This window comes from Canis lupus, chromosome 6 (genome assembly GCF_011100685.1).
Source record: "Canis lupus familiaris isolate Mischka breed German Shepherd chromosome 6, alternate assembly UU_Cfam_GSD_1.0, whole genome shotgun sequence".
In the NCBI taxonomy this organism is placed as follows: domain Eukaryota; kingdom Metazoa; phylum Chordata; class Mammalia; order Carnivora; family Canidae; genus Canis; species Canis lupus.
The window spans coordinates 16808967-16819855 of record NC_049227.1 but is presented as its reverse complement, the minus strand read 5'-3'; the positions used below and the strand labels follow the sequence as shown (position 1 = coordinate 16819855).

Sequence of the window (10889 nt, the reverse complement as noted above, 5' to 3'; positions counted from 1 at the left end):
GCCCATCTATAGAGAGAGCCCAGATGTCCATCAACAGATGGATAAAGAAGATATGTTGTATATATACAATGAAATATTACTCAGCCATAAAAAGAACAAAGTCTTGCCATTTGTAATGACACAGATAGAACTAGAGGGTATTATGCTAAGTGAAATAAGTCAGTCACAGAAAGACAAATACCATATGGTTTCACTCATATGTGGAATAAAGAAACAAAACGTAAACATCAGGGAAGGGAAGGAATAATAAAATGAGATGAAAACAGAGAGGGAGGCAAACCATAAGAGACTCTTAATCTAGGAAACAAACTGAAGGGTGCTAGAAGGGAGGTATTGGGGGATGGGGTTACTGGGTGGTGGGATGAAGGAAGTCACATGATTTACTGAGCACTGGGTGTTTTATACAAATGATGAATCACTGAATTCTACCTCTGAAACTAATAATACACTATATGTTAATTGATTGGACTTTAATTTAATTTTAAAAAAAGATCAGTTGGCCATATCAGATTGCATTTCCTTCTGGGCTCTCTATTCTGCTGCATCGGCAGAATCAGAATAGAGAGAATGCCAGAATCACACTGTGGGTTTGGTTTTTTTAAAGTAGGCTCCATGTTCCATCTGTAGCCCAATGCAGGCTTGAACTCATGACCCTCAGATCAAGACCTGAGCTGAGATCAAGAGTGGGATGCCTAAATAACTGAGCCACCCAGGTGCCCTAGAACTGCACTATTTTAATTCTATAGCTTTGTAACATAGTTTGAAATGGGAAAGTGCTGTGTCAAGCTCTGTTCTTCTTCTTTAATACTATTTGTGCTGTCCACGGTCATTTGTGGGGGCATATGAATGTTAGGGGTTTTTTTTTATTTCTAAAAACTACCATCATGATTTTGATAAGAATTACATTGAAACTGAGGGCACCTTGGGGGTACTATGGACATTTTAACAAGATGAAGGCTCCCACCCCATAAGCCCAGGATGTTTTCCCAATGTCTTGTAGTTTTCAGCGTACAAGTATCTTTCACTTCCTTGGTTCAGTCTAAGTATTTTGTTCTTTTTGATGCTACTGAGAATGGAGTCATTTTCTTAATTTTCTTTCTGGATAGTTCATTGTTGGTACACAGAAAGGCTACTGATCTTTGTATGTTGATTTTGTGCCCCGCAACTTTACTGAATTCACTCATTAGTTCTAACAGTTTATTTTTTAAAGATTTTATTTATTTATTCGTGAGAGACACAGAGAGAGAGAGGCAGAGACACACAGGCAGAGGGAGAAGTAGGCTCCATGCAGGGAGCCTGATGTGGGACTTGATCCTGGGACTCAGGATCACGCCATGGACAAAGGCAGACGCTAAACCGCTGAGACACCCAGGGATCCCCAGTTCTAACAGTTTTTGATGGAGTCTCTAAGATTTCCTATTTATAATACATAAATTAGCAAATAGGGACAGTTTGACTTCCGCCTTACGGAGGTGGATGCCTTTTTGTTGTTGGCTGATTGCAGTGGCTAGGACTTCCAGTGCTAAGAGGGGACTTACTTTTCTTGTTCCTGCTCTTAGCAGAGACAATTTCAGGTTTTCACCATTGAGTATGATGTCAGCTATTGGCTTTCATGCAAGGCTTTTATTCTGTTCATGTACATTTCCTCAAAACCCACTATGCTTTTTATGCTGTATTTTGTCAAATGCTTTTTCTGCAACTATTGAGATGATCATATGGTTTTTGTCCTTTCTCTTGTTAATGTGATGGATCACGTTGATTGATTGCCAGAGGAGAAGTGGGTGGGAGATGGGCGAAATAGATGAAGACTATTAAGAGCTATAAGCATCTAGTTATAAAATAAACAAGTAACAGAAATTTAAAAAGTACAGCTTAGGGAATAGAGTCAGTACTACTGTAGTAACTTTGTATGGAGACAGATAGTGACTATACTTCTTATGGGGAGAGCTGAGTAATTTTTCAGAATTGTTGAATCACTAAGTTGTAGTCCTGAAACTAGTGTAACATTGTGTGTCAACTATACTTCAATGAATATTAAACGATAGGGGTTTCATATTTGCCATTGGAAATATGAAGGCATTTCTGCTGAGATGATAAAGATTTCTCAAATGTTTTTAAATGTTATTTTTTTAAAGATTTATTTGAGAGTATGCAGGTAGGAGGGCAGAGGGAGAGGGAGAATCTGAAGCAGACTCCTCACCCAGCCAGAGCCCAAGCTCCACATGAAGCTCAATACCACGACCTCAAGATGATGACCTGAGCCAAAATCAAGAATCGGATGTTCAACCAACTGAACCACCCAGGAAACCCTCAAACGTTCTTAGGTGCAAAACACGTGCTCTGAACCCTTGGGGATGGGAGGACATTTATGACGCCCAGTATACCTAGAAGGGCAGGGAGGCCTGGAGGGCCTGAGGATAGGAGCTAAGGATGTGGGAGGGTGCCAGCATCCTTCTTCCCAACCTGCGTGGTGACAGAACATTTCCCCGGGACGCTTGGCCTTCTGGGTGAAGGGCTAAGTGCTGATTGGAGCCCAGCAACCTACACTGATGATGTGGGACCCCATTAAGGGTGGAACTGTGGCACCCCATGGTTCCACTGCTGCCTGGCACCCACTCTGTGTTGCAGGCAGTTGGAGGCACTCATGCTCCACACCTGGCTCTGCCATATTCACACTGTCCTATTCTCCCCAATACCCCAGTGTAGACCCTAGTGCAGCTCACACAGCAACAGGTCATAGGTGAGCAGGAGTTGCTCCCAGCTTCCCCCAGGCCCCTATGGGGCCTGTGGGCTCTGGGTGGGGGTTGAAGCTGAGGTTGAGAACACCTGAACCCCATGCAATGACCGTGAGGCAGCTCCTGCACCCCTTTCACAGCTCTGTGGAGTGAAGGCTGACACCCTGCTGCCCCAATCCAGGGAAGGAGGCTGAGGTTGGAGCTTGGGCAGCTTGCCTGGGACCCCCACTCTTCTGTAAGCCCTGTGCTGTGCAGAGGAGACCCAAACCATGACCTTTCTAGCCCATCCTAGACCCATGGACCCTGACAGGTAATGACCCCCTATCCTGTGGCCTGGGGTGGGGTGGACAGTCAGGGGTCTCTGGGCCTCCTGGCCTATGAGCAGGCCTGCTCGTCATGAATAGGGAACATGAAACTGCTCCTGCTCCCCACTAGACCCTCCTCAGGCCACTCACAAATCATTGCATTCAGGGTGGGTAGTTTTTCCACACTCTTGCTGGCATAAGTTTTAAATTTTGATGAAGTCCAGTCATTGCTTTTTCCCTTTGGTCATTGGGCTTGTGGAATCTAAGAGAAACCTTTGATCCCCCCAAGCCCGCAGGAACACTCGCTGGCCCCAGGCTAGGAGACGTCACCCCAAGCATCAGGTCAGCAGCTCCCTGGAGCCTCCTGGGCACCCCGTGTTCTCTTAATAACGGGGTGGGAGAGCTCTATCATCCTAGCATGATGGCGTGTCCTGGGACAGTGGCTGGGAAGATGGACTGTAGGTGGGCGAGCTACAGAGAATGAGTGCCTGCATGTGATCCGGCAACCCAGCATGTTCCCTCAGAACTATAGGGTTGTCTCCATGTTCTGGTCAGACAGATGGGGATCTGCCAACCAGAAGCAAACAGATGCATATGTTCTCTAGAGGTTTTAATGCAGTGTCATATTCGGATGTGTTTGGTTTGCAGTACAATTTGCACTGTTTGTAAACATACATAGTATGATGACCACCCCCCCCCCAATGCCAGATGCTGTCCCTGGTCTAGCCAGGATCCTGTGCTGACCACATGTGTCCCCAGCAGCAAGTGTGTCACAGCAAACCCCAGACCTGGGGTTGACTTTATCTGTAGATGTCTCCGTATGCACTTAGAAAACGAGGATGCCCTGTGTCTGTGTGCCCCCCACACCAGCACCCCCTTCATGGATGTGGTGCAGCTGCTTAGTGTGGGGGAATGTTCGCACTTCCCCAGCCACCTTAGGGTTCTTCTGATGGTTCCCATCAGAAGCCAGGGTGTCCTGTTGAGTCCCCAGGGTCCAAGTGGGAGGGAGGGGAAGGCAGTGTGCGCCCAGACAGGGTGGGGTACAGGTGGATGGAGGCAGAGGATGGGGGTGTCTGCATGCAGTGTGTGCTGGCTGGTGGTATCAGAGCCCAGGAGCCCACAGAGACTGGCCTGGAGGCCCACCAGGGACAGGGCTGAGGAGATGCCAGGCAGGGGTGCACTAGAGCTTCCCAGGGGGCTGCTCAGACTGTCTCACCATGAGATGCTCCTCCATGCAAGGAACCTGGTGACCCCCATGTCACCCTTGGCCCTCAGGGTGTGGCTGGGTCACGGCTGACCTGTGACCTGGAATGTGAGGCAGCAGGAGCTGGGGGTATGGACTCATGCAGCCATGCTGGAAGATAGGCGGGTGGTTTCTGGCAAAGCTCAGTGGGGCCTCACCACTGTACACCCCAAAGTGCTCATAGATAGTGACCCAACTGGTTCAAAACCTTTCACCCATGTCAAACCTGCATGAACGTTCTCTGCTTTCTTCACGATGGCTCAAACCTGGAAGCACCCAAGATGCTCTTGGATGAACAGGCATGGGAATCCATAAAACAGAATCTAGTTCGGGGACATGAAGGAATGTGCTGTGGATGCATCTAGGTTGTGTTTTGCTCAGGGCAGGCGGCTAGATGGTGGCCGGTGTTCACAGGACATCAGGAACAACCCAGAGCAGGGGAAGGGGAGGCATCAGGGGCTGTGGGTACAGGGGGGAGCGCCTGGCTCCCAGAGGGGCCTTCAGGGTTGGGGGCTGCTCCAGAGCTGGAGGGGGAGCTGGTGGCTCTGTGAGAGCCCAGGAGCTGCACATCCACAGCAGGAGCTTTCATGGAGGCAAACGGAAAACCCCCAGAATGCAAGTAAACTCCCAGCACATTGTATGTCTGAGATTGCTGCATGTCACTGTGTGCAGACCTGACCCCAGAGAAACGTACCGCACTTCGGTACTGTGGTAGTGAAGACCACAGGGCTTGTGTAGCTGGTGTCCACGCCTCGCTGGCCTCGCTGGGTGGGTGGCCAGACTGAGCAAATCACCCTGCTGTTCCCTTTCCTAGGCAGCAAGCCCCGTTCCACATGCTGTCGGCCCATTCTGTGTACAACACCATGAGTGTCCCTGCCCCCAGGCCTGCTGCCTCATGGGTGTCCTTGTCTGAGTATTGGTGACCCAACAGGACACATAGTTAGGACCCCAGCTCCCACTATCCCAAGACATAAGGGAGGGGCTCTCTCTTCTAGGACCCAGGCAGGGGCTGAGGTGCTGACCTCACTGCTCAGAGGGAGGGCACCTGAGTGCCTGAGTGCTTGGTCTGCCAGCACAAACATGCACCGCTGGTATCCTAAAACTTGGGTCTGGATCCTAAAGAGACTGGACTACTAATCAGAAACTGGGCGGGAGGAAGGCTCCCATTCCTCTAAACCGCATAAGGCCGTGGCAGATCAGGAGGCTGCTCCTCTGGTTGAACATTCCAGAAGGTTCCCCTGAGGAACACAGCTCAGACACTCCAGGGCTCCATGGCAATGTCTTGGCCCGCTATCCTTATGGGACCTCCCAGGTGCCACAGGCCCCAGACCTGCACTTGTGGTGGGGTCTCCAGACCTGGCTGGTCCCCTTCAGCCTGGCACATTTCACAGAGGCACCTTCTCCTCGTCTGAGAAAGGAGGCCCTGACATGGTACCTACAGGGCTCGGTAGTGGAGCCACGTGGCCCTGCACCTAGCCCTCCTCGCCTTCTGGGAGCACCCTCTGGGAGCCTGGGCTGTGAGGAAGCTGTGGGATCTGATGCCTGAGCTGGGGAGGGCTCAGAGGTGGCCTCGGGGGTGAACACCCTCCACAGGGGTCTGGCTCTTGCAGGAGATGGGCTACTGCCAGGGCATGAGCCAGATCGTGGCCATCCTGCTGATGTTCCTGACTGAGGAGGATGCCTTCTGGGCACTGGTCCAGCTAATGACCAATGAGAAGCATGCCATGCACGGTAGGTGCTGGACTGGCCACTAGACGGGACTTGGGGCTCAGGAGAGCCTCCCTGCAGGGCTCCTCCAGCAGTGGAACGGGCAGGGACTCCCACCTAGCCTCCCTACTGACAAGGGCACCACCTCCCCAGGTGACCTTCGGGGTCCTGGAGCCATGGCCATGGGCTGTACCATTTGCAGACCAGTCTTGCACTCCTGCTGCTCCTGCAGCCTCCTGTCTGGCTGCCTGCTTGCCCCCCCAGGCCACCCTGCTAGCCCACAGCCAGATACAGCTGGTAGCGTCTCCCACTCCTGTGTGCCCCCAGCCTGACTCCCAAGCCCCAGAGATGGCCATGCACACCTATTACCCTCCCTGTGGGCTGCACTCCCTGCCCCTCCTTGCTGGGGACCCACCTGCCCCTGCTGCAGCCACTGCAGGAAAGAAGGTGCTGGGTCAGATGGGCCTGGTCCTCAGCCCAGGGCACCCACCAAGTAGGGTCTCTGTGAGGACGAGGATCCTCTGGCCCTGCCACCCCAGGCCTGGAAGGCAGTCCTGGTCTCTGGGAAAAGTGAGTCCTGTCAGGACTTAGGAGGGCTGTGGGCACATATTGGGGTCAGGTCGTGGGGGAGGAGGCCCTGATTGTTGGGGTCCTGGGGCCTTCTCAGGCTTCTTCATTCCAGGGTTCCCCAAACAGCTGAGATTTCAGGCTCATCATGAGCACATTCTGGATAAAGCTCTCCCAAAGCTGAAGAAGCACATGGCAAGTAGAAGTTCCCCAAAGGCACTGTTCCCATGGCCCAGGGCAGGGGTGGGAGCCAGCAGAGCCCTTCTGAGCTGGCCAGAGTTTGGTGTCATGTTCCTCCTCCTGGAGGGACCAGGGGTGGCCTCAGGGCTGGGCAGGGCTGTGGAGAGTGTGTCTACCCGGCCCCATGGGGCCACTGGGTAGGTCCTGAGCACCTTTTGCCAAGATGAGGAACAAATGTGCACTGGCATTTACACCCCCAAGTGGTTCCTTCAGTGTTTCATTGACCAGGTAAGGCCACCCAGGACACCTGCTCCCTGACCCTAGGGAGGGCCGAACTCAGCCCCACCCTCCAGACAAGTCAGGCCCAACCTCAGGGCCTTAAGGTTGTGACTCGCAGCCCAGACACACTCTGGAGAAGTCCAGAGGGTTCCTTGAGAAGGTTCTGGGGGACGGCTGTCTCTGCCTTAGCTCCCTGAGGGAAGTGCAGATCAGTCTGGGGTGTGGATAAACCCTTGGCCCATTCTGCAGCCAGACTGGGTTCCTCTAGAGGTGTGTTGCCACCAAGTGAGGGCAGAGTCTGTTGCCTCCCAGATTTGTAGATGGTGCTGGCCAGGGTAGCCTGGATCCCTGATTTCACTGGGAACAGTACACGCACAGGAGGGGCTGTGGGGCCTCATCTGATGCAGCCAAGGGTTGGCAGGGGCTGTGGGCAGATAGGAGTCTCTAGCCCATGCTGAGACCCCCATGGGCCCTGCTCGGGCTGCTCCTTCCACCCCCGCTGTCCTTGCAGACCCCCTTCTCGCTCACCCTGAAGCTCTAGGATGCCTACATTCTGGATGGGGAGCGTGTGCTCACAGAAATGGCTTACACAGGATCCTCAAGGTGCACAGCAGTGAATGAGCCCGTGGGAGCCCAGGTGTGCCCGAGTTGGGGGGGGGCAGGGGTGTTGGCCCACTGCTCTGAGCAGCACCCAGGCCTGGGAAGAGGGGGGATGGCTGGGTAGGTGGGCTGAGTGGGGCCCCCTGAGAGAGGCAGCAGGCATGGGGCCTCCCCCAGCCATGGCACTGCCCGCAGCACTCCTGGGCACAGCTGGGCCTCCAGCCGATGCCCTTGGGAGGTATCGTGGGGCAACGGGGTGGCCCCCTTTGGGTCTGACTTATACCCATTGCCCAGAATGCCTCCTGAAGCTGCCCTGGAAAGTCTTTGGGAGTTTCTGCAGGACTCGCTGGCCCAGCCCTGGGCCCTGGAGGATGAGGGGGTGCTCAGATACCTTCAGGCCTCCATGGCCCAGCTCTGAAGGATGAAGTGTGACCTGTCCCCTTCAGGTGGGCTCAGGGCCCAGTCCCCTCTCAATTCACCCTCCTGGGGCAGCCCGCAGTGGACAGAATCCCTGGGGCCTTCCTTCTTGTCTCTGTGCCTCTCCTCTTCTTCTCCAACCTCAGGGAAACCAGGCCAGAGCTGGGTGTGTGGGCACTCACTGCAGGGGCTTGGGCATCAGCAGCATGGAGGGCTGTGATCAGGGTCAGGTCGGGGGGCACTCAGAGAGCCATGAGGACCCCTGGGGCCCTACCAATTGGGGCCACACAGCCTACTGGACATGCTAACCCAGTCTGACTCTTTTCAGCGGGACCTGAGGAGTTCCCCACAATGCCCCAGGCCTGGAGCAAGTGTCCCCAGCGCCCAGGCCTCTCCTCTCTTCTCCTACTGCAGGAAGCAGATGGGCTGGCCTCCTCAGGCCCGGACACCCAACCTGAGCAGCCTGGACCTTCTCCAGCCAGGCCATCCTCAAGGCTGAGGAGCCACTGCAGGAGGGAAGCTCCCAGAACCCACAGCTGCACACCCGTGTCCAGGAACTCCAGGGGCTCTGGTTCTGGCCTGTCTGCCCCCAGCCCAGGACCTGTCGCTGGCCCGACTGCCCCCACAGCATGGAATTCCCTCCCCATCCTCCTGGTGAATCAGGAGGGTATATGCAGGGGGCCCCCAGACATGGGCTTGAAGCCAGAACATTGGGTCCCTTTCCCTTTAGGGCCACCCCAGAGGCCACACGACAGATCAGGCCCTGGAACCCCCTGGACTCCTGTCACGGGGTCCACTCAGCCCATTAAAGATGATGCAGTAGGGATCAGGATACCTTCCTGCCTTGTGGCCACTGCAGCTCATGCCCCTCGTTGGGCAGTGACAGCTAGGACAGAGCCAAGGCAGTGCTGAGCCAGCTGCCCCAAGGCCCTGCACATGCCTAGGACTCTCTGACCTCCATGTCCACAGGGAAGCTAGATGCTCATGAGTCTCTGGAACAGAGCATGATGGTGAGTGTGGAGGCCCTGAGGCTCTGGCCAGCCGGTACCACGCCCTGCCTCATCTCACTGTCCTTCCTGGAAAGCAGCACCCCCCGATCCCCCGGCCAGGACACAAGTCCCTGACCCAGAGGGGCCTGGGCTGGCCTGGTCTGGGCTCTAGGGGTACAGAGTTGACTTGAACTTGGCCACAACCAGAATGAAGACTGACGGGACTGAGCCCCCCATCGCCCGGAACAGTCCTGGATTCTGTCCCAAGGCTGGGCGAGCCCTCTCAGGGCAGTATGTGGCCTCCTGGGGCCTGAGCATGCCTCACAGATCCAGGTTGTTGACCTAGGGCAGCGCTGGGAATAACAGGGCACCCAGCCAAGGGGTAGCAGGGGTGGGCCCCACCCTCACCCACACTAGGAGGCAGGTTCCTCCACATGCTGGGTCTCGAGCAGTCAGTCACCTGGCACCAATGGGCCAGAGGCTGGGGCCCAGCAGACATGATGGGACCCTGCTTGGGAAACCCAAAGCTGCAGGTCCAGGTCAGGTCTGCTGTCCTCAGAACTGCCTTTCAGGGCCCCAACCTCAGGAAATGTGCCCCCACCCAGAGTCAGCAAAGGCTCCAAGGTACAGGACTCTAGCACCCGCACCCCCGTGTGTTTTTGGATTTCCTCTAAAGGACAATAAGGTCTCCCTTCCCAGGGGAAGGCACACACCCTTGGCCCCTGTTTGCTGTTGAAAGTTCAATAAAGTATGTTAAAATGCAAAGCCAGCCTGTTTCTGCATCTCCCAGTGCTCTGTGCAAGCAGCGCTGGACAGACTCCTGAGAAAGGAAAAGGTGGCACAGCCCAGGCCCCCTGGCCAGCCCCTGCAGAAGGCCACCAGACAGACAAAGCTGAGATTCTCATGTGCCTTCCAATGTCAGCCAGACGCCAGGGTCAGGACCATCAAAGAATTTACTGCGACTCCGCCTGTGACTCATGGGCCAGGACAGGGCTGGGAGGAAAGCAACAGCCAGGGGACCAGTGGGATCAGGTCATGATAGTCTGTGCAAAGCATCCTGGGAGGTCTGTGGTCACTCTGTCCAGGGAGCCTGGGCTGGCCAGGCTCAGGTGGCACTTCCTTCCTTGCCCTGTGCCTGTGCTCTTGGGGTACAGACAACCAGCAGGGCTGTCAGAGTAGCCCCAGAGGAGACATCAGGACAGCAGGCATTGGCTCATGAAGCCTGGGCCACCTTCGTTGGGCGGGCTTGGCTTTCCAACCTTGTGCTGCTGGATTTCTCGCACCAGTGTGTGGAAGGCATCCTCCACGCCCTAGGTAGAAGGGGCTAGGTGAGACTGGGACTCGGCCTGGGGGCTTGGCAGTGGAGGACACCAAGAGACCCTGGACCCTTCCCCACCTCCTCCCCACCTCAGGGCTACCCCCATTGGGCAGCTTGCTCCTCAGGAGCTACCTACACAGGGCGGCCCCAAGGTTGGCTCCCAGCTTGAGAGGCATCAAGGAGAAGAGAAGTCGCCAGTGCTCAGCTGGGACCAACTGCCAGACGCATGAAGGTGGCCAAGCTGGACCTTCAAACTCAGCTGACCCTCCAGTGGAAAGCCACTGTTTGAGTGATCCCAGAGTCGACCAGCAGAACCCAACTAGCCACCCAATGCCAGCACTAGAAATTATAAAGGAATGTCGTTTCAAGCCATTTCAGTGTTAGGATGAGACATCCTGCAGATCAGATAGCTGCACAGCAATAGATACACACCCAACCCCCAAAACAGAAGTTGGAATCCCCCTGAATGTTGTTAAATGGCAGTGGAATAGTTAAATACATGATGCTTTAGTCACACAGTAGGATAGATTGAAGATACTACAAATTACA

General features: G+C 54.7%; 1 long non-coding RNA gene across 1 annotated transcript; it reads left to right on the top strand.

Moving 5' to 3' along the window:
• Positions 1-7929: 7929 nt before the first annotated feature.
• Positions 7930-9787, top strand: LOC119872329. Its single transcript, XR_005360349.1, has 2 exons — positions 7930-8062; positions 8448-9787. It is a non-coding gene; the product is annotated as an uncharacterized LOC119872329 (long non-coding RNA).
• The last annotated feature ends 1102 nt before the right edge of the window (positions 9788-10889 follow it).